This window comes from Scyliorhinus canicula, chromosome 31 (assembly GCF_902713615.1).
Source record: "Scyliorhinus canicula chromosome 31, sScyCan1.1, whole genome shotgun sequence".
Lineage (NCBI taxonomy): Eukaryota > Metazoa > Chordata > Chondrichthyes > Carcharhiniformes > Scyliorhinidae > Scyliorhinus > Scyliorhinus canicula.
The window spans coordinates 9,441,873-9,468,860 of NC_052176.1; the positions used below are offsets into that span (position 1 = coordinate 9,441,873).

The window sequence follows — 26,988 nt, forward strand, 5'->3', positions numbered from 1 at the left end:
TGTTGAATCTTAGATCCGTGCACAAATTGACTTAAATTCTATCCTCATCGTCATTTCATTTCCAACAAGATATGCTTTTCCTACTTTTGAAACCCAGCCAGAGCCCTGTATCTGAGTGCCATCCTTGTCCAAGCTGCTCGGGGTAAGGAGCTTCTCATTGCTGCATTGATCACTTTGCTCCAACCAACAAGGACCAAATTCCTGCTCTTTCTGATCCTCACAGGAAGTTATTGAGAGTCTAAGATCTGAGTGACGTGAAGTATCCAATTGGAGAGTTGCATTCTGGCGACTGGAATCTCTCTCCACAGCTGCTTCCGGTGCTGCTTTCACAGACAAGCAGCAAAAGAACCCCACCAATACCCAAACAGTAGAACATTCATCCAGTGGAGGCGACAGAAGAGGGTTTAGGGAGTAGTCAACTTAGTCACCTCGACTGTACTGTGGGTAGCTGAAGAACAGGTGTCAAAGAGCGGATCAGACTGAAAGCAGAAGTTTGATGCTAATAAAGAAGTAGGCGGATGTTCTGCTGGGTGCTCGCGACTTGTTTGCTTTTGGTGTGAGTGAGATAATAAGTAGCAGAGGATGGTTTTAATCCATCGACTTTTAGGTTATGGGCCCAGCGCTTGTGCTGCGCCACTCTGCTTGTGGTTGATGTTCTCCGTAGTCGTACTTGAGGCATAGTTTGAAGAAATCAGTAACTGATTGATCAATGCTCCCAGAGAGGTGAAGCTGCCGCCCCGAACTTCCTTCTATGAAGGTGATTCCAGTCACTCCCCACTTTCACATCAGAACAACGTCACAGAAGAAATAACATCGCCTTCACGATGGGCAGTACGGTAGCATGGTGGTTAGCATAAATGCTTCACAGCTCGACAGTCCCAGGTTCGGTTCCCGGCTGGGTCACTGTCTGCGCGTGCGCGGAGTCTGCACGTCCACCCCGTGTGTGCGTGGGTTTCCTCCGGGTGCTCCGGTTTCCTCCCACAGTCCAAAGATCTGCGGCTGAGGTGGATTGGCTTTGCTAAATTGCCCGTAGTGTCCTAATAAGTAAGGTTAATGGGGGGGTGTTGTTGGGTTACGGATATAGGGTTTAAGTAGGGTGATCATTGCTCGGCACAACATCGAGGGGTCGAAGGGCCTGTACTATTCTATGTTCACAGAACAATTATTCAGCATGAAAGTAAAATATCTGAACTATGCTGACCAGAATCAGTGTGCTCAAACGTGTGTTCTTGTTGAAAAAACAAATGAGTTGTCTGGCTACCGCAGTACAGTGATGCTGTAACTCCTGGTTTAAGGAACAGAGTGCTGCAGCGGAAGCGTGCTGGGCCGTTGCCCCCAGGTCGAGGAAACGGGGCTATTCGCTGCTATTTACATTCTCTCTCACACCAAAAGTAAACATAACGCACGTTCCTGTTTTCTTTGCAGCAAATACCTATCAGAATATTTATTGCAGTCTCATCCCGATATTTGTACCAGGAATGAAGGAGACAGCATGACACATTGTAAAGGTCACCAACAGGGTGTCGCAGCTTCTGGTTAAGGGAGCAGAGTGCCGCAGCGGAAGCGTGCTGGGCCGTTACACCGAGGTCGAGGAAACGGGGCAATTCTCGGCTATTTACATTCTCCCTCTCATCAAAAGTAATCATAACGCACGTTCCTGTTTGCTTGGCAGCAAATACCCATCAGAATCTTTCCTGCAGGCTCATCCCGACATTCGTCCCAGGAATGAAGGAGACAGCATGCCACATTACAACATTGTAAAGCTCACAAATAGGGAACCACAGAGAAAATGCTTTAAAGTCTCTGCAGGTCTGACAGCATGTGTAGGGAGAGAATACAACTAACGTTTCGAGTCCAGGTGAGACAGGTGAGTCTCGGACTTACACAAAAGCCTTCCGTTGCAAACACCAGTGGTAAATTGGTGCATTTTGCAGATGGTGGGAAACGATGGACCGTGGAGGAGCAAGGCGATTGGAGATACTCGATACGGAGTCTTTCACCGTCAGTCGAAATATCCGATAACTAGTTTCTAGTTTTCATCATATGGCTGTCATAACAGAGGAGACATCCATTCCTCCAGCTCAATGTCTGGACAAATTCCTCCAATGTGCTGCTGGAATTAACTGAAACATAGATTCCCTACCGTGAAGAATGAGGGCATTCAGTCCATCAAGTCTGCATTGACCCTCCGAAGGAGCACCATATAAGGGCCCTATCCACGCCCGACCACATATCTCTGCTAATGTTTGGAAATTAAGGGGAAAGTGAACATGGCCAAACCACCTAACCTGCAGATGGTTGGACTGTGCGAAGAATCGGGTTCAATACCGAAGTCCCCCTGCCGGCTGGCTTCCTATTCTATTCATCCATTAGTTTCCGATTTCACCAATAAGGTGACATCCAGGCATTTTGCTCATTTGTCGGCGGGATGAGCGGCCGTGAAGAAACGGAGGGAGGCATTGCTGTCAGACATTCTTCCATGAATATTTTTTAAAACAGGTTCCACATCATGACCATGTCCATGTCAGTCGCCGAGAGCTGGCGTGTAGTCCCGTGATAAAAACAGAAAATGCTGGAAAATATCAACAGGCTGGCAGCAGCTGTTGCGAGGGAAACAGAGAATGGGAAGCAGGGTCATACTGGGTTTGGAACTGCAACTGTTTTTCTCTCTCCACAGATGTTGCCAGACCAGCCGAGTTATCCAACGTTTTCTATTGCTCTTTCAGGATTTTATGAAGAATCTCAGTGCAGCATTGGCCTTGTGCTCGATGCTTTTATTTATAAAGACTGGTCCCGTATGTCTATTGTTCTGTTCGCAGTGGAGGCCAACAAACCAGAAAGCACCGAATTGATCCAATGATCCCGAAAAGAAAAGCGAGGGACAAAAAAGAATTTATTTTGATGTTACTTTCACAACCAAACCAAATTGAACAGGAATTATGAAGCCCACTGAGTTGATAAACGCACCGCCTTCGACGGCTCGGCCATCCTGAGATGTTGCGGCAAAAGATATGCTCCGTGCACAAATCGGTTTAAATTCTATCCTCATCGTCATTTCATTTCAAACTGGACGTGCTTTTTCTATTTTTGAACCCCAGCCAGAGTCCTGTATCTGAGTGCCATCCTTGTCCAAGGCGCTGGGTGTTAAGGAGCTTCTCATTGCTGAATTGATGCGTTCGCTCCAATTAACAAAGACTCAAATGCCGCCGACCTGTTCCTCACACGAAGGTGTTGAGAGTCTAAGATCTGAGCGCCGAGAAGGATCCAATTAGACAGTTGCATCCTGGCGACTGGAGTCTCTCTCCACAGCTGCTTCTGGTGCTGCTTTCACAGACAAGCAGCCAAAGAACCCCTTCCGTGCAGAAACAGAGGGAAGTTCATCCAGAAAAGGCGGCAGAAGATGTTTCTGGGAGACGTCTACTGAGTCACCTTGACAATCCAATTAGACAGGCTATTTACAGCAAGAGAAGAGGGATCGTAGCCTGCTTGCTGGGATCAATGTTAATAACTCAACCAGGCTCACTGAGCAGATCATCAATTCATGAACTAGCTTTCTGCCCGTGGGGTTTGCTGTGCAAACTTAAGCAAGAATCTCTTGTCCACAGCTTCCCCATTGAACCGGAGGTATTGGATCTTCCTGGGATTGAATGTGTTGCTGGAGAAACGTATCATCGTGGAGGAAAAGTTAATGTCAGAAGTGGGATCCGAACCAACGGCTCGACAATAGACTGTGATTTTAAAGCAGCTCCTTCGACCGCTCGGCTATCATGACGCGTCGTGAAAAATGATATGCCCCGTGCACAAATCGCTTCAAATTCCAACTTCGTCGTCATTACCTTTCCAACAAGATATGCTTTTCCTACTTTTGAACCCCAGCCAGAGACCTGTATCTGAGTACCATCCTTGTCCAAGGGGCTGGGGGTTAAGGAGCTTCTCATTGATCAGTTTCCCTCAATCAACAAGGACCGAATTTCCGCTCGACCTGTTCCTCACACGAAGATATTGACAGTCTAAGATCGGAGCGACGTGAAGTATCCAATTGGAGAGTTGCATCCTGGCTAATGGAATCTCTCTCCACGGTTGCTTCCGGTGCTGCTTTCACGGACAAGCAGCCGAAGAACCCCTCCAGTATCCAAACAGGTAACGTTATCCAGTAATACCCCACAGAGGAGCAATATAGATAATACTGAAATCCAGTAATACCTCACAGGGGGCCAATAAGGAAATAAAGCTTTCCCTATTTACAACAAGGGGAGACGAATTTTACGCGCAGTCCTGGGATCAATATTAATTCCTCAACCAGAGTCACTGAAGCAGATTATCGAGTCGACAACTGACCCTTTGGGGTCTTGCTGTGCGTATTTGAGCAAAAATCTAATGTCTTGGGAACTAATCTTTTCCTTTGGAAGGGAAATATTGAATCTTCCTGAGGTTGATAATCTAGCTGGAGAAATTTAACCTCGTGGAAGAATACTCAATATCAGAAGTGGGATTCGAACCCACGCCACCAGAGGAGACTGCAACCTGAACGCAGCGCCTTGGACCGCTCGGCCATCCTAACGCGTTGTCGGGGGAGCTATGATCCGTGCACAAATCGACTTAAATTCGATCTTCACCTCATTTCATTTCAAACAAGACATGCTTTTCCTACTTTTGAACCCCAGCCAGAGTCCTGTATCTGATGCCAGCCCTCTCCAAGCCGCTAGTGGTTCCGGAGCTTCTCATTGCTGCATTGATCAGTTTGCTCCAATCAACAAGGACCGAATATCCACTCTATCTGTTCCTCACACGAAGTTATTGAAAGTCTAAGATCTGAGCGACGTGAAGTATCCAATTGGAGAGTTACATTCTGGCGACTGGAATATCTTTCCACAGCTGCTTCCGGTGCTGCTTTCACAGACAAGCAGCCGAAGAACCCCTCCAGTGTATAAACAAGAGAACGCTCATCAAGTGGAGGCGGCAAAAGAGTGTTTGGGAGAAGTCAACTTAGTCACCACAACTTTACTGTGGGTAGCTGAAGAACAGGTGTCAAAGGGGGGATCAGACTGAAAGCAAAACTTTGATACCAATAAAGATGAAGGCGGATGTTCTGCTGGGTAAAAGCGACGTGTTGGCTTTTGGTGGGAGTGAGAAAATGAATAGCAGAGGATGGTTTCCATTCATCCACCTCTGGGTTATGGGCCCAGCACGCTTTCGCTGCGCCACTCTGCTCCTGGTTGACGCTCAGTGGGGCCGGACGTCAGGACAATTTTGAAGAAATCAGTAACAGGTCGATCAATGTTCCCAGAGAGGTGAAACTGCCGCCCCGAACTTCCTTCTGTGAAGGTGATTCCAGTCACACCCAACTTTTCCACGAGAACAACGTCACAGAATAAATAACATCGCCTTCACAGAACAATCATTCAGCACGAAAGTAAAATATCTGATCTGTGCTGACCAGAACCAGTGTGCTCAAGCGTGTGTTCTTGTTGAAACAACAAATGAAGAAGTGAGTAGTGTTCTGGCTACCGAAGGGCAGTAATGTAGTCGCTCCTGGTTAAGGGAGCAGAGTGCCGCAGCGGAAGCGTGCTGGGCCGTTACACCGAGGTTGAGAAATCGAGGCAATCCTCTGCTATTTACATTCTCACCCACGCGATAAGTAATCATAACGCACGTTCCTGTTTGCTTTGCAGCAAATACCTATCAGAATATTTCTTGCTGTTTCATCCTGACATTAGTCCCGGGAACGAATCAGACAGCATTATAACATTGGGGAACGGACGCTCTGCGCAAAGCCCGACTTTAATTCTGTCTTCATTGTCATTTGATTAGAAACTAGATATGCTTTTATTATTTTTGAACCACAGAAAGAGTCCTGTATCTGAGTGCCACCCTTATCCAAGCCGCAGGGGCTTAAGGAGCTTTTTGTTGCTGCATTGATAAGTTTGCTCCAATCAACAAGGAACGAATTGCCGCCCGACCTCATCCTCACAAGAAGGTATTGAGAGTCTAAGATCCGAGCAACATGCGGTATCCAATTGGAGCGTTGCAAAAAGGCGACTGGATTGTCTCTCCACAGCTGCTTCCGGTGCTGCTTTCACAGACAAGTAGCCGAAGAACCCCTCCAGTGTCCAAACAGGAGGACGTTCATCCAGTAGAGGCGGCAGAAGAGTGTTCTGGGAGAAGTCAACTGAGTCACTTCGACTGTACTGTGGGTAGCTGAAGAAGAGATGTCAAGGAGCGGATCAGACAGAAAGCAAAAGTTTGATTATAATAAAGAAAAAGGCTGATGTGCTCCTGGGTGATAGCGACTTGTTTACTTTTGTTGTGAATGAGAAAATAAATAGCGGAGGATGGTTTCGATCCACCGACTTCTGGGTTATGGGCCCAGCACGCTTCCGCTGCGCCACTCTGCTCGCGGTTGACTTTCCCTGGTTCGGACTTGAGGCAAATTTTGAAGAAATCAGTAATAGGTTGATCAATGGTGCCAGAGATGTGAAACTGCCGCCCCGAACTTCCTTCGATGAAGGTGATTCCAGTCACTCCCCACTTTCCCAACAGAGCAACGTCACAGAAGAAATCACAACACCTTCACAGACCAACCATTCAGCACGAAAGTAAAATATCTGAACTATGCTGACCAGAATCAGTGTGCTCAAACGCGTGTTCTTGCTGAAAGAACAAATGAGAAAGTGAAGAGTTGTCTATCTACCGAAGGGCAGTAATGTCGCAGCTCCTGGTAAAGGGAGCAGAGTGCCGCAGCGGAAGCGTGCTGGGCCGTGACACCGAGGTAGAGGAAACGGGGCTAATCTCGGCTATTTACATTCTCCCTCTCATCAAAAGTATTCATAACGCCCGTTCCTGTTTGCTTTGCAGCAAATACCTATCAGAATCTTTCCTGCAGTCTCATCCTGACATTAGTCCCGCGAATGAAGAAGAGAGCATGTCATATTACAACATTGTAAAGCTCACAAATAGGGACCCACAGTGAAAATGCTTTAAAGTCTCAGCAGGTCTGACAGCATGTGTAGGGAGAGAAAACAATTAACGTTTCGAGTCCAGGTGACACTTTGTCAAATCTGGATTGTAAACGTTATCCAGTAGTACCCCACAGAGGAGCAATATAGATACATACTGATGTCCGTGAATGGCTCACAATAAGGAAATAAAGCATTATCGAACAATAAATCACAATAGAAACCGAGTTCCCAACTTCCCCTCTCGGAGGGATGTGAACAATCCAACCAGACAGACTATTTACAACAAGAGAAGTCGATTTTCACCCGGAGTCCTGGGATCAATATTAATTCGTCAACCAGAGTCACTGAAGGAGAATATCGATTCATTGACTGGGCTTTCGTCTGCCGGGTCTGGCTGTGCGTATTTAAGCAGAAATCTCATGCCCTGAGAACAAAGCTTTGCCTTTGAAAGGGAGATTTTGGATCTCCCTTTCAACCTAGTCACCTCGAATGTACTGTGGGTAGCTGAAGAACAGATGTCAAAGAGCGGATCAGACTGAAAGCAAAAGTTTGATGCAAATAAAGAAGAAGGTGGATGTTCTGCTGGGTGCTCGCGACTTGTTTGCTTTTGGTGTGAGAAAGAAAATAAATAGCAGAGGATGTTTTTGACCCATCGACTTCTAGGTAATGGGCCCAGCACGCTTGCGCTGCGCTACTCTGCTCGTGGTTGACGCCCTCCGTAGTCGCACTTGAGGCAAAGTTTGAAGAAATCAGTAACAGGTTGATCAATGTTCCCAGAGAGGTGAAGCTGCCGCCCCGAACTTCCTTCTGTGAAGGTGATTCCAGTCACTCCCAACTTTTCCATCAGAACAACGTCACAGAAGAAATCACATCACCTTCACAGAACAATCATTCAACACAAAAGTAAAATATCTGAAATATGCTGACCAGAATCAGTGTGCTCAAACGTGTGTTCTTGTTGAAACAACAAATAAGGAAGTGAATAGTTGTCTGGCTGCCGCAGGGCAGTAATGTCGTAGCTCCTGGTTTAAGGAGCAGAGTGCCGCAGCGGAAGCGTGCTGGGCCGTTAGCCCCAGGTCGAGAAATCGAGGCTATTCTCTGCTATTTACTTTCTCCCTTTCCTTCCAAACATGGCCGGGCTTTTCTCAGACCTTACTTTCTTGCTATTCTGTTCGTTCAATTATCTCTCATCTTGGTGCTTTGTTTTGATGCTAAACTGTCCACAATATCTGTTTGATCTGGACAAACAATCGATGCTCCAATTAGAACAAAATGTTTTGTGTCAATCGGTTCAATCCAATCCTGTGGAGGGAATTCTAATCTCCTCAGGATGATGTTTAATGATTTGCTGAATGAACTGTTTTTTGTTCGCGGGGTGAAAGGTTATGTCACTGGATTGGGAATCCAGGGGACAGAAATAATCTTTGGGACAGAGAATATATCCCAGGACGGCAGCTGGTGAAATTTAAATTCACTGATTTCGTGAATCTGGAATGGAAAGGCATGGTTAAATTTGGTCAGGTGCAAGCTGGCACATTGACTGATTGTTTGGTTAATGCGCCGCAGTAATTTAAATACTGCCACTTCTTCGGTCATTGCACGAAAGCACTGAATTTCTTGAGTGATTTCAGGTTGGGTTTATAATGCTGAAAGAAATGATATCGCTTATTGTTACGAGTCGGTTTCAACTGAAGACACTGTGAAAAGCCCCAAATGGCCCCATTTCGGCGAGGCTGTTATGGGAATCGAACCGTGCGGTTGGCTTTTCTTAGCCTGCTTTTAATACCAGCTATTTAGCCCAGTGAGCTAAACAGCCCCTATCAAACAAATTGTCAATGACTGTCTTGTTAAACGCAGTTCAGTTAGTGGCTGTGGCTTTGTACTTGCAATCAAATGAGATAGCACGGTAGCACAGTGGTTAGCACAGTTGCTTCACAGCTCCAGTGTGCTGTCTGTGCGGCGCCTGCGCGTTCACACGGTGTCTGCGTGCGTTTCCTTGGGGTGTCTCCGGTTTCTTTCGGTAGTTCGGTGCAGAGTCAAGAGGCCGAATGTCCTGCAGGGATTCTCTGGATAACAAATTAGAATCATCATCACTCCGACATTGACGGGGTGTTTAAAGCGTCTGAGTGATGTCCATCATGATGTGGTCAAATGTTTGTATCTTTCAGTCTTTCTGCGGTGTTTTATTTACAATGTGTAGAAACATGCTGGACATGGTGTTAAAGTGTTTTCCAACAGTCCATTCAGAACAATCACTCAGCCGACGTGATGGAAATGTAATTTGCTGATAGAAACTATATTTCCAATATTTCACATCTGGCTGAACATCTGGACCAATACACAAAGACAAACTTCTTCCGTTAGTTATCGCGGATGTTAAATTCCATGAGGTGGTTTGGTGAAGTCAGGTTACATTGGCGAGTTGGCCGAGAGGTGAAGATGATGCGCTGCTAACCATTGTGCTTTGCATCTGGAAGTCTGAATCCATCTTCCTCGTTGATCCATTTCCTCCGTCTCTGCGTTGGGCCACTTATTGAGGGTGACTTGATGATTCGTTTAGTGTTTCCGGAACGAGGATGAAGTTTAGATTCGGAGATCAATAGGCCTGAGGAGTGAATTGTCTTCAACCATTCTCTGTACCGATATTCCTAATCCTCTATCTGATAATCGATTTAAATCACGACACCAGCTTTAGGCAGCAGTTTGGCACCATGAAAACATGCGTCTTCAGAAGCTCCAAAACCGACGCCAGCTTCATCTGGGGCACTGCTGGCAGATTTTGTATTTCCAGAACCGGCCTTCCAGCCGTGAAAAGAAGTCCACCAGATGATCTCATTACACTGTACAATGTAGGAGCAGAAGTAGGCCATTCGGCCCATCCTGTCTGCTTCACCATTCAATGAGGTTATCACTGACCTGATATAATCCTCAAACCCACTTTCCTGCCTCATCCCCATAACCATTGATTTCTTTATTGATTAAATCTTGAACATACTCACTGACGGAGCCTCGACGTTCCATTCGCTTCGAAACGACATTTCCACAGGTACACTATACTCTGAGAAAAAAAGTTCTCATCATTTTTGGTTCAACAAGGCTGCAGGCACCTTACTCTGAGATTATTCCCTCTGGTCCTCGATTCTCCCACACGGGGAAACAAAATCTCAGCATCCACCCTGTCAACCCCCCTGAAAATCTATTACATCAGTGAATTTGAATGGTGGGATTTATTCCGTGTCCCAAAGATTAGTTCAGACCTCTAGATTCCCAATCCAGTGACATAATCTTTCATCACTCTGAACAAAAAAAACAGTTGATTCAGCTCATTATTAAACGTCTTGGGCCAGTGGGCCGAAGAATGGCAGATGGAGTTTAATTTGGATCAATGTGCGGTGATGCATTTTGATCAATCAAATCTGGGATTGACCTACTCAGTTAATGGTAGGGAGTTGGGGAGAATTACAGAACAAACAGATCTCGTGTTCAGGTTCACAGCTCCTTGAAGGCGGTGTCGCAGGTGGACAGGGTGGTGAAGAAGGCATTCAGCATGCTAGGTTTCAAGGTCAGAATATTGAATACAAGAGTTTGGACGTCTTGTTGAAGTTGTACAAGACATTGAGAAGAGCACACATGAAATATTGTGTTCAGTTCTTGTCACCCTATTTTCGGAAGGATATTGTTAAACTAGAAAGAGTGCAGAAGTGATTTACAAGGATGCTACCAGGACTTGATGGTCTGAGTGAAAAGTGGAGGTTGGATAGGCTGGGAATGTTTTTCCTCGAGCGTAAGAGGCTGAGGGGTGATGTCATAGAGGTCTATGAAATAATGAGGAGCTTAAAGAATGTAATGAGGAGCATCTGGAACGGGCTGCCAGAGGCATTGGTAGAGGAAGGTATCATTTTGTCTTTTAAAAATTAGTTAGACAGTTACTTGGGCAGGTTGGGTATAGATGGATATGGGCCAAATGCGGGCAAGTGGGACCATATTAGTGATAGAAACTGGGCGGGATTAACAAGTTGGGCCGAAGGGCTGTTTCCATGCTGCAAACATCTATGACTCTTTGACTCTGTCTTCCTGACGATATTAGAATTTCCTCCACAGAATTGTATTGAACCGATTGATACATAATATTTTATTCTATACTTTATCCAAGTTAAACAGATGCTGTGGATTCATCAGAGGCTAAACAAAATACTAGGATGAGAGCGAATTGAATGAACAATGTTACAAAAAATTATAATCCAAAAAAAGCCCTGCACTGTTTGGATGGAAACTTTGAGCTGAGGAGTGAAAACTCGGCTGTCAGCAAGTTCCACCGGATTTATGTGTAACACGACCACGACAGAACCTGCAATCTTCTGATGTTATCATCATATCCACCGAAGTCAGACGCCTTATCCATTAGGCCACGCGGCCACCGCCTGTGACATATGAGCCAATGTTCATCCCATGTGAATTAATACTGTGATCATATCTGTTTCCATAGAAACCAGTACAATTCAGAAGGAGGCCATTCACCCCATCGAGTCTGCACTGACCCTCCGATCCTGCACCCCATTCCTGAGGGGGGGGGGCGGATTTTAAGGGTTGGAATTGGGGGGCTGAGTTTCTCCATCGGACCCAATATTCCAGTGGAGGGCAGGTGCGTGAGCCTTCGGAGGGTCAGTATATTTTCGTTGTGCCGAATGGTCTTCCTTTGAACTGTAGGGATTCTATGATTCTATGACAGTAGCGGGCTGAGGGGGTGAAGCCCTTGTGCCATACTGCCCACTCCCGACACCATGGAGAAATTCTGATCTCTCAAAGACTGGCGACCAAGGACTTGTAACAAAAAATAATGTATTTCCTGTTTGAGCAGCTGCTCCAGGCTTGTGCTCTGAGCGCGATCCGGGGAGAACAGCTGATCATTGTGGATGCGTCATCACGTAACACGTGACCATTCGGTCAGCACAGGTCTCCTTCTGTGCTGTCAGTTTCTCTGATTGAATTGCTTTAATCTGGATCCAGACTGGGAAGTTCGGTGCTGTTCCATGTAAAGCAAAAATGAACTTCGAGGATTTTTCCAATAGAACAGATTTTCTTCCGCAAACAATTCAATCAGTGGAATTGTGCGTTTAGGGAGCCGGGAATTTCGAGTCTCTCAAGGCTTCTCGCCAAATCCAATGGTCATTTTTAAGGCCGATTCAACCACAACTCACATAAACACCAGGGCACCATTCATCGCAACAACTTCCTGGAGTGATTCCAGGCTGATTTATAATGTTTTATATCGACCACATTATTAATGAATGACCGACTGAACATAGCTGCGATGATCAAATGGTTAAGGTGTTGGACTTTCCCCAGCAGATTCGATCCCTGCTCCCAGCGACCGAAGAATGAATCGGAATTTTAGGAAACTATGTGACACAAAGTTCGCTGCTTAGCATTTCTAAGCTCCTCAGGAGGAGGGTGAAGGGTGCTTTTGGAAGCAGCCCGGCTAGCTCAGTCGGTAGAGCATGGGCCTCTTAATCCCAGGGTCGTGGGTTCGAGCCCCACGTTGGGTGGCTCATTGTTACCTGGGAATGTTCAGGTGAGCGAACTGTTCTGATAACAGGAACACAAAGGTTCTGTCTCTGGACGAGGAATCCAGCCGCCTGAACTAATCTTTCGTGAGAAGATTTGATAAATCTGTGATTGAAATTTCGTCTCAGTAATGGCGGAGAAAGGCCGTTCTGCTTCAGTCCGCAACATATTTCCACAACAGGGAATGATTTGAGACAACCTCCGTTGAAGAACTGTCACCGACAGAGTCACGGTTCCACGACAGAGAGAACAGTTACACAGCAGAAAGCTCAGTTACTCAGCGGAGAGAACAGTCACACAGCAGAGAGCACAGGTACAGAACGGTGGCTTTGTGCTCGGCGTTTCTATTTACTTATTTTTGTATAAATTTAGAATACACTACTTTTCCAATTTAGCGTGGCCAATGCACATCTTTGGGTTGTGGGAGTGAAACCCACGCAGACATGGGAAGAATATGCAAACTCCACACGGGCAGTGACCCAGGGTCGGAATGAGGTTTCTATTTATAATAACTGGTCCCGTATAGTAACTAAGGGCAATTTAGCATGGCCAATCCACCTAATCCACGTCTTCGCACTTTGGGGAGAAAACCGGAGCACCCGGAGGAAACCCACTCAGACACGGGCAGAACGTGCAGACTCCGCACAGACAGTGAATCGAACCTGGAACCCTGGCGCTGTGAACCACTTGTGCTGCCGTGATTTGTGCCCAGAGAAGTTATTGCAGCGAATATATCAGTGGAGAACACGTGAAGAAATGAGAACGACGTTTTAAGACCGTTTCACCATTGTGTGGAACTGATATATCAAATACAAAACCGCACGCTGGTGCACCCAGGTAACTGGCTGAATGCAATGTTTGCACGTAACCCCGATAAACCTTTGATTTATTTGCTGAACAAGAATTTCCCCATCTCTGCCTTGAAGGTCATCAATGATCCGCTCCCGCCGACTCCTGAGGCAGAGTTCCAAAGTCGCACAGCCCACTGAGAGTGAGTAATTTCCTCATCTCCGTCCGAAAAGGGCGACATCCTTGTTTTTAACTGCCCACCACTTCAGGTCTCACCCACGAGCGGTGAGATCTTTTTAACGTGACGCAAGCCGGTAATCGAAACTGGAGACTTGGAGACGTGAAGATACTGTGCTAGCCACTGTGCTACCGTGCTGCCCAAACAGTTGGTTCAATACTCTCAGATAGTAATATGGAAACGCCCAACTTTGTGCTCGAGCGCACGACCCTGGGATGTAGAGTTTTACACTCCACCAACTAAGCTGGCCGAGTTTCCTAATGGATTGGATTGGAATGGATTTGTTTATTGTCACGTGTACCGAGGTACAGTGAAAATTATTTTTCTACAAACAGCTCAACAGATCATTCAGTACATGGAAGAAAAGGGAATTAAACAAAATTCAAGAAAATACAAGAAAACACATGAGAATACATAATAGGGCTACACAAGATATGCAATGTAACTACATTTCCTTCATTACATGTTTTTAAGGTAAAGATAGATTGTTTTTTGAAGAATAAAGGGATTAAGGGTTATGGTGTTTGGGCCGGAAAGTGGAGCTGAGTCCACAAAAGATCAGCCATGGCCTAATTGAATGGCGGAGCAGGCTCGAGGGGCCAGATGGCCTACTCCTGCTCCTAGTTCTTATGTTCTTATGTTCTTATAAGCATTGGCATCGGTTGAAGCATACAGGGTGTAGTGTTAATGAGGTCAGTCAATAAGAGGGTCAAATAGGAGTTTGGTGACAGTGGAGAAGAAGCTGTTTTTGAATCTGTTCGTCCGTGTTCTCAGACTTCTGTATCTCCTGCCTGATGGAAGAAGTTGGAAAAGTGAGTAAACCGGGTGGGAGGGATCCTTGATTATTCTGCCCACTTTTCCCCCAGCAGCGGGAGGAGTAGACGGAGTCCATGGATGGGAGGCAGGTTCGTGTGATGGACTGGGTGGTATTCACGACTCTCTGAAGTTACTTGCGGTCCTGGGGCGAGCAGTTGCCATACCAGGCTGTGATGCAGCCCGATAGGATGCTTTCTATAGTGCATCTGTAAAATTTGGTAAGGGTTAATGTGGACATGCAAAATTTCCTCAGTTTCCTGAGGAAGTATAGGCGCTGTTGTGCTTTCTTGGTGATAGCATCGACGTGAGTGGATCAGGACAGATTTTTGTTGATGTGCACCCCTAGGAATTTGAAACTGCTAAACATCTCAATCTCAGCCCTGTTAACGCTGACAGGGGTGTGTACAGTACTTTGCTTCCTGAAGTCGATGACCAGCTCTTTAGTTTTGCTGGCATTGAGGGAGAGATTGTTGTCGTTACACCACTACACTAGGTTCTCTATCTCCCTCCTGTATTCGGACTCGTCGTTATTCGAGATCCGGCCCACTATGGTCGTATCGTCAGCAAACTTGTAGATAGAGTTGGCACCAAGTTTTGCCACGCAGTCGTCTGTGTACAGGGAGTAGAGTGCGGGGCTGAGCAGCCTTACGGGGAACCGGTATTGAGGACTATTGTGGAGGAGGTGTTGGTGTTCATTCTTACTGATGTTTGATAATGTTTGATGGAACTGCTCAAACATATAAACTGAGCGTGCAAATCTGAAATATCCGGAAAAAAATTACCAGCATTGTGATTTTGAGCGGAGTCACTTCCGGAACATTCCCACACAGCGATAAATTCCTGAAAACAGCTGCAGAAAGCCAGCCTGGGCCTGACGTGATTTGAATACGCAACCTTGTGATCTGGAATCAGACGCGCTACCGTTGCGTCACAAGCCCAACTGCTGAGCAGTTAGTGTTTCCCCTCATAGATTCATGTTTTATTTACATCCAACGGTGGGGGGGTGGGGAGGGGGTGGGGGGGGGGGGGGGGGTGGGGGGGGGGGGGGGGGGGGGTTGGGGGCGGTTAATAGTTGAACACTGTCCATACTGAAACCCCATTAAAAAATTGGTAAATTCTTATTTCATTCCCGGCTGGACCTGCTCATAAATTCTGAGCGAAAAGTTGCTTCGCTTACTTAGGAAGTGGGGCATAAATTTCCAACTTGTTTTTGCGATGGCCGGGAATCGAACCCGGGTCAACTGCTTGGAAGGCAGCTATGCTCACCACTATACCACCATCGCTCACTGGTTGGGTTTTTGTCCTTTTGCTTCTTTAGATTAATTTGATAAACTGTTTCGGAACAAATACTTACTTTGCGTAAGTTATTTCACTCCAATTTCAAATGCTCCGAATGAAAGTGTCCGTGTCGTCCGGCTCCCGTTCCGCCAGCAGATGACACCAGTCCACAATAAATATATTTATGTAATTATTTTTCATGTTCTATGTGTCATTACATTGGCCACTTACTCTGGTCTGCGACCTTAACTTGTCCTTGTGGCCTGATGCTGCCATTTTCACCCTGTTTAAATAATCATAGAATGCCTCCAGTTCAGAAGGTGGCCATTCAGCCCATCAAGTCGGTACCGACCCTCGGAAAGAGCACCCGATTTCGTCCAAATCGCCCCTAACATTTCGAATACGTCAGGGTGGCCGAGTTCAGCGCGCAGTTTCCTCTGGAGATCAGGGTTCGAATCCCACTCCTGACATTGACTTTTCCTCCGCGAGGCACCATCCAAACCTGGAACCCCTCCCAAACAGCACTGTGTGTGTACATACACCAGATGGACTTGCAGCGGTTCCATAATCACCCCCCCCCCCCACCCCCAGCGACAGCCACAGCCAGAGAGATCTGCAATAACCCTCAGAGTAGGAAAGACAACTCATTGTCCTTTGACCCAAAAACAAAATACTGCTGATGCTGCAAATCTGAAACAAAGACAGAAAATGCTGGAAATATTCAGCTTTTCCGGCAGCTTCTGTGGAGAGAGAAACAGGTCATTGCATTGAAAGGTCAGGATGTGAAATGTTAACTATTTCTCTTTTCACAGATACTACAGATCCCTAAAGTATACCAGTGTTCATAGAATTATAGAATTGACAGTGCAGAAGGAGGTCATTCGGCCCATCGAGTCTGCACCGGTTCTTGGAAAGAGCACCGGCTCCTGGAAAGATCCACCCCAACCCCAAAAATTGGGCTCGTCCGGGATTTGAACCCGGGACCTCTCGCATTTTACCGCAAATGAAAGTCCCTAAGCGAGAATCATACCCCTAGACCAACGAGCCGACCTGCTGCTTTTTGTGATCAGCTGAATATCGTCACACTCTGTATATTAGTGCGTGAATGTGTCTGTTCCCCAAAGAAAAATATGGATTAAAATCTCAGCCCAGCCATATTCCGTTTGACCATCTGTGCGACTGACAACTTCCATAAAAGTGGGAAATGTGTTGGATTTCTAGTCGAAAAGTATGCCTTTTGCAGGTTTCAATTCACTGGAATATCTACAGAGATTGTAACGCGAGGACTGATTTCAGCTGCCATCATCCAGTTGTTAAATCTTTCCACTAGAAATCCAATGGATTTTCCCCTTTTACTTGTGTCCTGCTCCCAGAGGATCTGTTCAGTGTTTTCAAAAATGTTTTATTTTGAATCCTCTATGTCCAGAGAATTGTGACGCTGAAATTGCTCACACTTCTCGCCATTGTTATCTATTCTGCAGGTATTGACTGTACCGCCTAATGGAGCCATGCTCACAGGGCTGTGAGAGAGGCTTTCTTTCAGGTTGTCGGCCTCCTTTCGTCCATCACCAGCAACCGGATGTCTGCTGTGTACCTCGGAATGTCGAACCCCTCTTCCCAAGATGGAATTAATCAGGGACAAGATGTTGGTTGAAGAGCAAATCAACGGTCTGAAGATTTGGTCTGAGATTCCTGGGGTTTTGTGAAGAGAACAAGGTTGTGGAGCAATGTGAAAAGAGCAGGATAGGAGTTTGGGATATTATCCAGTCTGTGCTCAGGGGCTGCGGGAAGGAAGTTGCCTTGTCTGCCCACCCATGCTGAATGTTAGGATTGAGGCGGTGATCAGATCCCGAGAGGAGAGTGAAATCCTTTCACTGAGTTTCAAGCTGACAGTGAGGTTGAGGGTCTTGAGCTACAGGAAGATATAGACGGGCTAGTCAAATCGGCAGAAAAGTGGCTGATGGATTTTAACGCTGAAAAATAAGATATGATGCCTTTGGTCGGGGATTTTCGCAGTAACTTCATTGCAGTGTTAAGATAAGCCTCTTTGTGACAATAAAGAATATTATATTATTTTGGATTAATGTGAATGGCCTGACACTGGAAGTCTTGAGGAACAAAGGGACCTTGGACTGTTTGTCCATAGATCTCTGCAGGCAGAAGGGCAGGTTCATAGGTGATGGAAAAGGCACCTGAGATATTTGTCTTTATTAATCGGGGCACGGATTACAAAAGCAGACAGGTCACGTTGGAGTTGTATAGAATTTTGGTGAGGTCACAGCTGGAGTACCGTGTGCAATTCTGGTCACCATATAACAGGAAATATGTGACTGAGCTGAATGGGGTGCAGAGGTGATTCAGCCGGTTGTTGTTTGGGATGGAACATTTAAGATATGAAGAGAGGTTGTATACGCTTGTTTTTTTTCTCTCTTGCAGGAACAGAGATGACTGAGGGGTGATCGGATCGAGGTACACAAGATTATGATAGGTATAGACAGGGCGGTTAGGGAGCACCTGTTCCGCTCACTAGAAGGGTATGTCACGAGGGGACATTGCATTATTCTGTGATTTTGTCACCGATCAGATCTTGGAGGTGTTGCTGCCGTATTCCCAGGCGGCGGTGGTCCAATTCTTAGAGCAAAAGCTTCCATCGAGGACAGGGTTCTCAATAGGAACAAACTGGAGGTCTGGGATGTTAGAAACTGCTGAACACTGATTCACTTTTATTCATTGTTGTGTCTCAGAATAAACACGTGGATTGTAGCTGTCCATTAAAACAAAAATAGAGTTCGAAAGTTTCTGGCCAGTAACTTCACAATGTCCACCATACATCACTCATCATCCTCAGCTGCAACACATCTGGTCCACATTTCCTCAGCAGAGAGCACAGTTTGACAGCAGAGAACACAGTCCCACAGCAGAGAGCACATTTCCACAGGAGAGATGGCAGTTTCCCAGCGAAGTGCCCAGTTCACAGCAGAGATCATATTCCACAGCAGAGAGCAGTTACACAGTATAGAGATCTCGGCTCCACAGTAGAAATCACAGTTCAGAGGGAGAGAATATACTTAAATTTCGGAAAGTAGATTAATTAACGTCAGGGGAAACCTTTCAATAACAGAGCGAAGATGCAGAGAACACAGTTACACAAGAGGAAAGAGGGTAGATTTTAGGAGGGAACACTTTCTATATATGATCAGACAGTCGATTCTCCTTTGCGTGTGTGTTATCTTGTGTAAGGTGACAGTGTCCTGCTGCTGTTGTGTGGGTGTGTGTGTTTTCCATTGTTGGTGAGTTATACAGTGGAATTGTGCCGCCAGGGTGCGCTGTCGAGAACAAGTGCTCCTGATGAACAACACTGCGGAAGTCCAGAATTGTATCTTTTCAATCGAGAGCAGAGTGGCGCAGCGGAAGCGTGCTGCGCCCATAACCCAGAGGTCGATGGATCGAAACCATTCTCTGCTAGTTATTTTTTTACTTTCCGGTACAGTAGAAAGAAACATTCAGCTGCTCGCCACAAGTCTGTCTGATTTGACATTTCTTTACAGGACACGGTTTTGTTTTACTCGGCTTCCCCCTTCCAGCAAACACTTAATATGTGCAATCAATGTCTGAAATGACATTTACTCACACAGGGACACACACTGTAAATGTTGCAAACACCCACAATCGCAGGCTTTCCATGACTGCACAATGTTTAGCACCATTCACAACTCCTCTGTTAATGAAACAGTCCATGTCCAAATGCACCAACCTGGACAATATCCAGGCTTGAGCTGAAATGTTCCAGGAAAAGACCATTCCCATACCAGCCTCCACGAACAGGCGCCGGAATGTGGCGACTAGGGGCTTTTCACAGTAACTTATTTTGAAGCCTACTTGCGACAATAAGCCGTTTTCATATTTTCATATTTCATAATAAGTGAGAATCTAACCATCACCCCTTGACATTCACCGGAATTACCATCACTGAAACCCTACTACCAACATCTTACTGATTGCCATTGGCCAGGAACTGAACTGTTCATATAAATACTGCAGCTGCATGGCAGGTCAAAGACTCGGACTCCTGTGGCGAGTCACTCACTCCCTGGCTCCCCAAACCCTGTCGACACGGCATAAATCAGGAATGTAATGGAATGATTTCCATTTCCTTAAATTGTTAAAATTTCAACAACACTGAATAAGTTTGACATCATCTAGGACAAGGTATCCCGCTTGATCGGCATCCCATCTGTAAACACTCACTCGCTCCACCACTGATGCAGATTGGCAGCGTCTATACCAGCTACATGATTCACTGCAGGAAGTCACCAAGGCTCCTTTGGCAACACCTTCCGAACCCACATCCACCACCATCTAGAGAGGGACAAGGGCGGCCGACATATAGCGACACCACGACCTGGAGGCTCTCCTCCAGCCACTCAACACCCTGTTTTGGAAATATATCGCTGTTATTTCACTGTTGCTGGATTAATTATGTCGTTGATACAATGTATCTTTCTCTGTGTATATCTGTGTGTGTGTACATATGTGTTTATTTATATGCATGTGTATTTGAGAATATGTGTGAATGTTTATGTGCCTGTGTGTATATACCTGTGTGTGCGGGTGTGTACTACTGTGTGAGTATAATGTGTGTGGCTCTGTATACTGTGTGTACACGTGTATATATATAACTGTGTGTGTGTATACCTGTGTGTGTATGTTTGTGTGTACGTGTGTGTGTATAATTTGTGTGGGCCTGTATACTGTGTGTGTATCTGAGTGTAAACGTGTGTGTATTGGTGTGTGTGTGTATACCTGTGTGTGTGTGCGCGTGCAGTCTTCCATTTGTATGTCATTATTGTTTCCTCTCTGAGAGTCTTTTAACCATTTCTAAATCTCTCAGAGGTACAATTGTTGAGTCTGTTGCTTTTTGCGACTGCTATTGATGAGTGAGTACAGAGCCTTTCAGCATCTTACTCTCAACAACTGTTTGAGAATTATCCTGAATCTGTCATGTTCCAGGACTCAGTGTGAGGATGGATTGTAGTATGAACATGTGTTTGAGGATTATCCTGTACTTGTAAGTCTCTGTGACTCAATGTGAGGATGCGATTCAGAATGTGACCTTTCAATCTCAGGGAGTTTAAAAGTTTGCATTCATTCCACGTAAATTTCCAGCACAGAAAGAGACCATTGCTGTGGGAGGTTTTAAGCAAACAATGTGTGATAGTTTTGGACCGGCATTTAATAGCAAACACAATTGTGAAAGACAATGTAACCTTCAATCTGATACTGGATTGTTCTGGAAGTTTAACTCAAGATGCTCACATTGATGTGATCTGTGATACTCAGTCTGATTCTGAGTCAGAATTCTGACATGAATGTAAAATGGACCACAGTCTGGAATTGCGGCAGTGTCTTCCATCTGGAACAGATTGAGTGAGGATTTTGGAATAGTTTGCAAGTTACTGCTCAGTTCTCAAGTCATCGAAATTATATTGTATCATTTATTTTCATAAATTACGTGAGTTTTAAATGAAAATCAGAATTTATAACTTTGTCACATGCAGCATATCTCAATCTGAGAATGGAGCTGATATTTGGGTTTGCATCTGATGTATTTGTGAGGACACACTCTGGGGATTAGTACAGCCACCCATGATGTGAGTGATGTGACTCGTATTTAACTCGAATCTCAGAGTACATTATTAAGGTTAATTGTGTAATTCTTAACTGGAAACCAGTTTTCTCTGATATTGATTATTTCACTAAGCCTGCTCCATTGTGGAACTGATACAGTGATGATGAGAGTGGGTGAGAATTTGCACTGGGATTTATGGGGCCTCCTGTCAGTGGTACTGAGTTAGGATGACATGGACACAGCGTCTGTCTCTCCTGCTGTTTGATTGATGGGTTGAAAATGTGTCTCTGGAACTATTTCTGCTGCCTGAGACTGTGGAACTGATGACCTGTCTGTGTCTCTGTGCTCTGTCAGTGACAATGTCCGAAATGTGTGTGAGGAGCTGGCGACACTCTTCCCTGTAACTTGTGTGGAGCAGACGTCACATTTATTCATGTTCAGAATATTCTGGTATTTGTCTGTGGATACAAATTATATTTGAAAACTTAAGTGCAGTCAAGAATTAACCAATCACAGGCCAGTGAGAAGAATCTGGAGGTTTTGATTGGCTGATATTTTCAAATTCGAAACTCCCGCCAATTTCGGTTCAAGAAAATCCCAAATAACAGAACGGATCATTGTTCAGGAAACTATTTGAATCTCACACTTTGTGATCTGTTTATTGGATTTTCCCTCCCAGAATCCTGGCTTTATTTAAGGAACAGTTTGAATTTGTCAGTCTCTTATCTGTAACCGGCGGTAATAAAACCCCGTTCAGCAATTTAAAAGGAGCAAATCTCAACTCTCTGCAAAACCAGAAACATAGAGATTACCAATCAACTCCTTCACACAGGCTACACAGGGACAGAGAGAAAGGACTGATTTCTGAGCCTCTCTCCTGAAAGCGGCCGGGAATGTTGCACTGGGAAGTGTGGAGAGAATCCCCGACTCTATCCCACCGGTGGAACAGGCAGCTTTGTGTCCGGAGAATATGGAGGGCCGGGGAGAGGCAGATCTTAAAGCGCTGCAATGGACACAGGTCCTGTGTGTGCTCATATCGCGCTGATTCCGCCCCCTGGGAAACTGCGGAACAAACACATCAGCCCGAAAATAACCTCTTCATTCCCGCCTTTACTCTGTTCCGGGAGCGGGAACCAGGTCACCCGAGAGAAACAAAATAATAATTTCCTGATGAATTCAACTCACCAATTGTTAAACTCTGAATATATTTATCATTAAATTTATATAATTCCCTTCTGAAATTGTGTTTCTCCTCATTATCCGTCACAAATACCAGACTGGGTTTAAAATCCGCTCTCACTTCAGTTTGAGTGTCTATTCTGTGTGAAACTCTGTGACGGGCGGGTATGAAGCCACATTCACAACATTCTGGAACGGGACAAATCTCTATCCTCCACAAAGAGATTTCTCATGAAGTCAATGCGGGAAAAGATGGTGCAGCTTTTTCACAGAGATTGTGGGTGGCTCTTAAAAGAGCCGTTGTGTTTGGGGTGGTTTTCAGTCCATTGTGCAGTTTTACTTGGAGCTGGTGTACTTGGTGACCGCCTTTGTCCCTTACGACACGGCTCGCTGGACCTGTGAAGCAACTGTGCTAACCACTGTGCTACTGTGCTGCCCCATTTGATTTCAAATACAAAGCCACAGCCGCTCCGTCTAACTGAACTGCTTTTAACAGGACAGTCATTGACAATTTGTTCGATATAAAGCATTATGAACACAGCCTGAAATCACTCCAGGAAGATAGTGCTTTCATGCGATGTCCGGAGTCCTAATCTGTCTGTGAGAAGGGATTGAATCTCCGTCGAGAAAGGCCATTGGATTTGGAGACCAACACTTGAACTGTTGGAAAATCTCAGCTTCCGAAACGCACTGTTCCTCTGATTACATTATTTGTGCAACAATATCAGTCACATTGGAAGTATCGTGGAAATTCAACTGTTAGAACATAGAACAGTACAGTACAGGCCCTTCGGTCCTCGATGTTGTGCCGAGCAATGATCACCCTACTCAAACCCACGTATCCACCCTATACCCGTAACCCAACAACCCCCCCTTAACCTTACTTTTTAGGACACTAAGGGCAATTTATCACATCCAATCCACTGGAGAAAACTGATCAATGCAGCTGTGCGAAGCTCCTTAACCCCGAGCGGCACGGACAGGGATGGCACTCAGATACAGGACTCTAGCTGGCGATCGAAAGTAGGAAAAGCATATCTTGTTTGAAATGAAATGACGATGAAGATAGAATTTAAGTCGATTTGTGTACGAGTCTTAGATTCGACTTCAATGCATCAGGATGGCTGCGCGGTCAAAGGTGCCGCGTTCAGATCACAGTCGTTTCTGGAAGCGAGGGTTCGAATCCCACTCCTATTGTTTTCTTTTCCTCCAAGAGGTTAAATTTCTCCAGCAAGATTTTCAACCTCAGGAAGATCCAATTGCTCCAATTCAATGGAAAAGCGTTGGTCTCAGGACATGAGATTCCTGCTAAAAAACGCACAGCAAGACCCGACAGGCGGCAGCCCAGTTAATGACTCGATAATCTCCTTCAGTGACTCTGGTTGAGGAATTAATATTGAGCCCAGGACTTCGGGTAAAAATCGTCTTCCCTTGTTGTAAATCAACATTCAGCCTCTGATCTCCGGGTCAGCATTCTACAAGGAGGCCTTCAGGAGACGCGACAACGCAAAATTGCTGAGCAAAAACTTATAGCTAAGTTCCGCACGCATGAATGCGGACTCAACCGGGATCTGGGATTCATGTCGCATTACATTCGGCCCCCACCAACAAGCCTGGACTTGCAGAGGCCTACCGACTGAACTGGCTTGAGACAATTCACACCTCTTTAACCTGGAGTTACCTCTCTCTCTGCATCTTTGATGATTTGATTGCCTGCAGGTGCTCGCATTCCGGGGCATCTCTGACTGTGTCTATATAAACATTTCTGGAACAAGCCTTTCCATTCACCTGAAGAAGGAGCCGTGCTCCGAAAGCTCGTGTTTGAAACAAACCTGTTGGACTTTAACCTGGTGTTGTAAGACTTCTTACTGTGCTCACCCCAGTCCAACGCCGGCATCTCCACATCTTGTTGTAAATAGTCTGGCTGGTTGGATTGTTCACTTCCGTCCGAGAGGGGAAGTTGGGAACTCGGTTTCTGTTGTGATTTATTGTTCGATAATGCTTTATTTCCTTATTGTGAGCCATCCACGAACATCAGTATCTATCTATATTGCTCCTCTGTGGGGTACTACTGGATAACGTTTCCAATCCAGATTTGACAAAGGGTCACCTGGACTCGAAACGTTAGTTGTTTTCCCTCCCTACACATGCTGTCAGACCTGCTGAGACTTTAAAGCATTTTCACTGTGCTTCCTTATTTGTGAGCTTTACAATGTTGTAATGTGTCATGCTGTCTCTTTGATTCCTGGGACGAATGTCGGGATGAGCCTGCAAGAAAGATTCTGATAGGTATTTGCTGCAAAGCAAACAGGAACGTGCGTTATCATTACTTTTGATGAGAGGGAGAATGTAAATAGCCGAGATTAGCCCCGTTTCCTCGACCTCGGCGTAACGGCCCAGCTCAGTTCCGCTGCGGCACTCTGCTCCCTTAACCAGGAGCTGCGACATTACTGCCCTTCGGTAGCCAGACAACTGTTCACTTTCTCATTTGTTCTTACAACAAGAACAGACGTTTGAGCAGACTGATTCTGGTCTGCATAGATCAGATATTTTACTTTCGTGCTGAATGGTTGTTCTGTGAAGGCGATGTTATTTCTTCTGTGACGTTGTTCTGATGGGAAAGTGGGGAGTGACTGGAATCACCTTCACAGAAGGAGGTTCGGGGCGGCAGTTTCACATCTCTGGCACCATTGATCAACCTGTTACTGATTTCTTCAAACTTTGCCTTAAGTACGACTACGGAGGGCATCAAGCACGACCAGAGTGGCGCAGCGCAAGCCTGGTGAGCCCATAACCTAGACGTCGATGGATCAAAACCATCCTCTGCAATTATTTTCTCACTCACACCAAAAGCAAACAAGTCGCGAGCACCCAGCAGAACATCCGCCTTCTTCTTTATTAGCATCAAACTTTTGCTTTCAGTCTGATCCGCTCTTTGACACCTGCTCTTCAGCTACCCACAGTACAGTCGAGGTTACTAAGTTGACTTCTCCCAAAGACTCTTCTGACGCCTCCACTGGATGAATGTTCTCCTGTTTGGGTATTGGTGGATTTCTTCGGCTACTTGTCTGTGAAAGCAGCACCGGAAGCAGCTGTGGAAAGAGGTTCCAGTCGCCAGAATGCAACTCTCCAATTGGATACTTCAGATCTTAGTCTCTCAATATCTTCCTGTGAGGATCAGAAAGACCGGGAATTTGGTCCCTGTTGATTGGAGCAACGTGATCAATGCAGCAATGAGAAGCTCCTTACCCCCAGCGTCTTGGACAGGGATGGGACTCTGGCTGGGGTTCAAAAGTAGGAAAAGCAGATGTTGTTGGAATAGAAATGACGATGAGGATAGAATTTAAGTCGATTTGTGCACGGATCTTAATTTAAACGCCAGCGCATCAGGATGGCCGAGCGGTCTAAGGCGCTGTGTTCAGGTCGCAGTCTCCTCTGGAGACGTGGGTTCGAATCCCACTCCTGATATTGAGTTTTCTTCCACGAGGTTAGATTTCTCCGGCGAGATTTTCAACCTCAGAAAGATAAAAAAATCTCCCTTTCAAAGGAAAAGCTTTGTTCTCAGGACATTCCTGTTCAAGCCCGGCAGGCGAAAGCCCAGTTAATGACTCGATATTCTCCTTCATCGACTCTGGTTGAGGAATTAATATTGATCCCAGGACTCCGGGTGAAATTCGACTTCTCTTGTTGTAAATAGTCTGGCTGGTTGGATTTTCAACATCCGTCCGAGAGGGGAAGTTGGGAACTCGGTTTCTATTGTGATTTATTGTTCGTTAATGCTTTATTTCCTTATTGTGAGCCATTCACGGACATCAGTATGTATCTATATTGCTCCTCTGTGGGGTACTACTGGATAACGTTTACAATCCAGATTTGACAAAGGGTCACCTGGACTGGAAACGTTCGTTGTTTTCTCTCCCTACACATGCTGTCAGACCTGCTGAGACTTTAAAGCATTTTCACTGTGGTTCCCTATTTATGAGCTTTACAATGTTGTAATGTGTCATGCTGTCTCCTTCATTCCCGGAACTAATGTCGGGATGAGCCAGCAAGAAAGATTCTGATAGGTATTTGCTGGAACGCAAACAGGAACGTGCATTATGATTACTTTTGATGAGAGGGAGAATGTAAATAGCCGAGATTAGCCCCGTTTCCTCGACCTCGGTGTCACGGCCCAGCACGCTTCCGCTGCGGCACTCTGCTCCCTTAACCAGGAGCTGCGACATTACTGCCCTTCGGTAGCCAGACAACTATTCACTTTCTCATTTGTTCTTCCAACAAGAACAGACGTTTGAGCACACTGATTCTGGTCTGCATAGATCAGATATTTTACTTTCGTGCTGAATGGTTGTTCTGTGAAGGCGATGTTATTTCTTCTGTGACGTTGTTCTGATGGGAAAGTGGGGAGTGACTGGAATCACCTTCACAGAAGGAGGTTCGGGGCGGCAGTTTCACATCTCTGGCACCATTGATCAACCTGTTACTGATTTCTTCAAACGTTGCCTTAAGTACGACTACGGAGGCCATCAACCACG

At 45.7% G+C, this 26,988-nt stretch overlaps 5 non-coding genes across 5 annotated transcripts; 2 read left to right on the forward strand and 3 right to left on the reverse strand.

Annotated features, from left to right (window-relative positions):
* Positions 1–4,478: 4,478 nt before the first annotated feature.
* Positions 4,479–4,561, reverse strand: trnal-cag. The gene has a single exon. It is a non-coding gene; the product is annotated as a tRNA-Leu (tRNA).
* Positions 4,562–12,432: 7,871 nt separating this feature from the next.
* On the forward strand, positions 12,433–12,505 carry trnak-cuu. The gene has a single exon. It is a non-coding gene; the product is annotated as a tRNA-Lys (tRNA).
* A 3,073-nt stretch (positions 12,506–15,578) lies between these two features.
* Positions 15,579–15,650, reverse strand: trnag-ucc. The gene has a single exon. It is a non-coding gene; the product is annotated as a tRNA-Gly (tRNA).
* Positions 15,651–16,601: 951 nt separating this feature from the next.
* Positions 16,602–16,692, reverse strand: trnap-agg. The gene is given in 2 exon segments: positions 16,602–16,637; positions 16,657–16,692. It is a non-coding gene; the product is annotated as a tRNA-Pro (tRNA).
* Positions 16,693–25,838: 9,146 nt separating this feature from the next.
* On the forward strand, positions 25,839–25,921 carry trnal-cag. Its single transcript has one exon. It is a non-coding gene; the product is annotated as a tRNA-Leu (tRNA).
* The last annotated feature ends 1,067 nt before the right edge of the window (positions 25,922–26,988 follow it).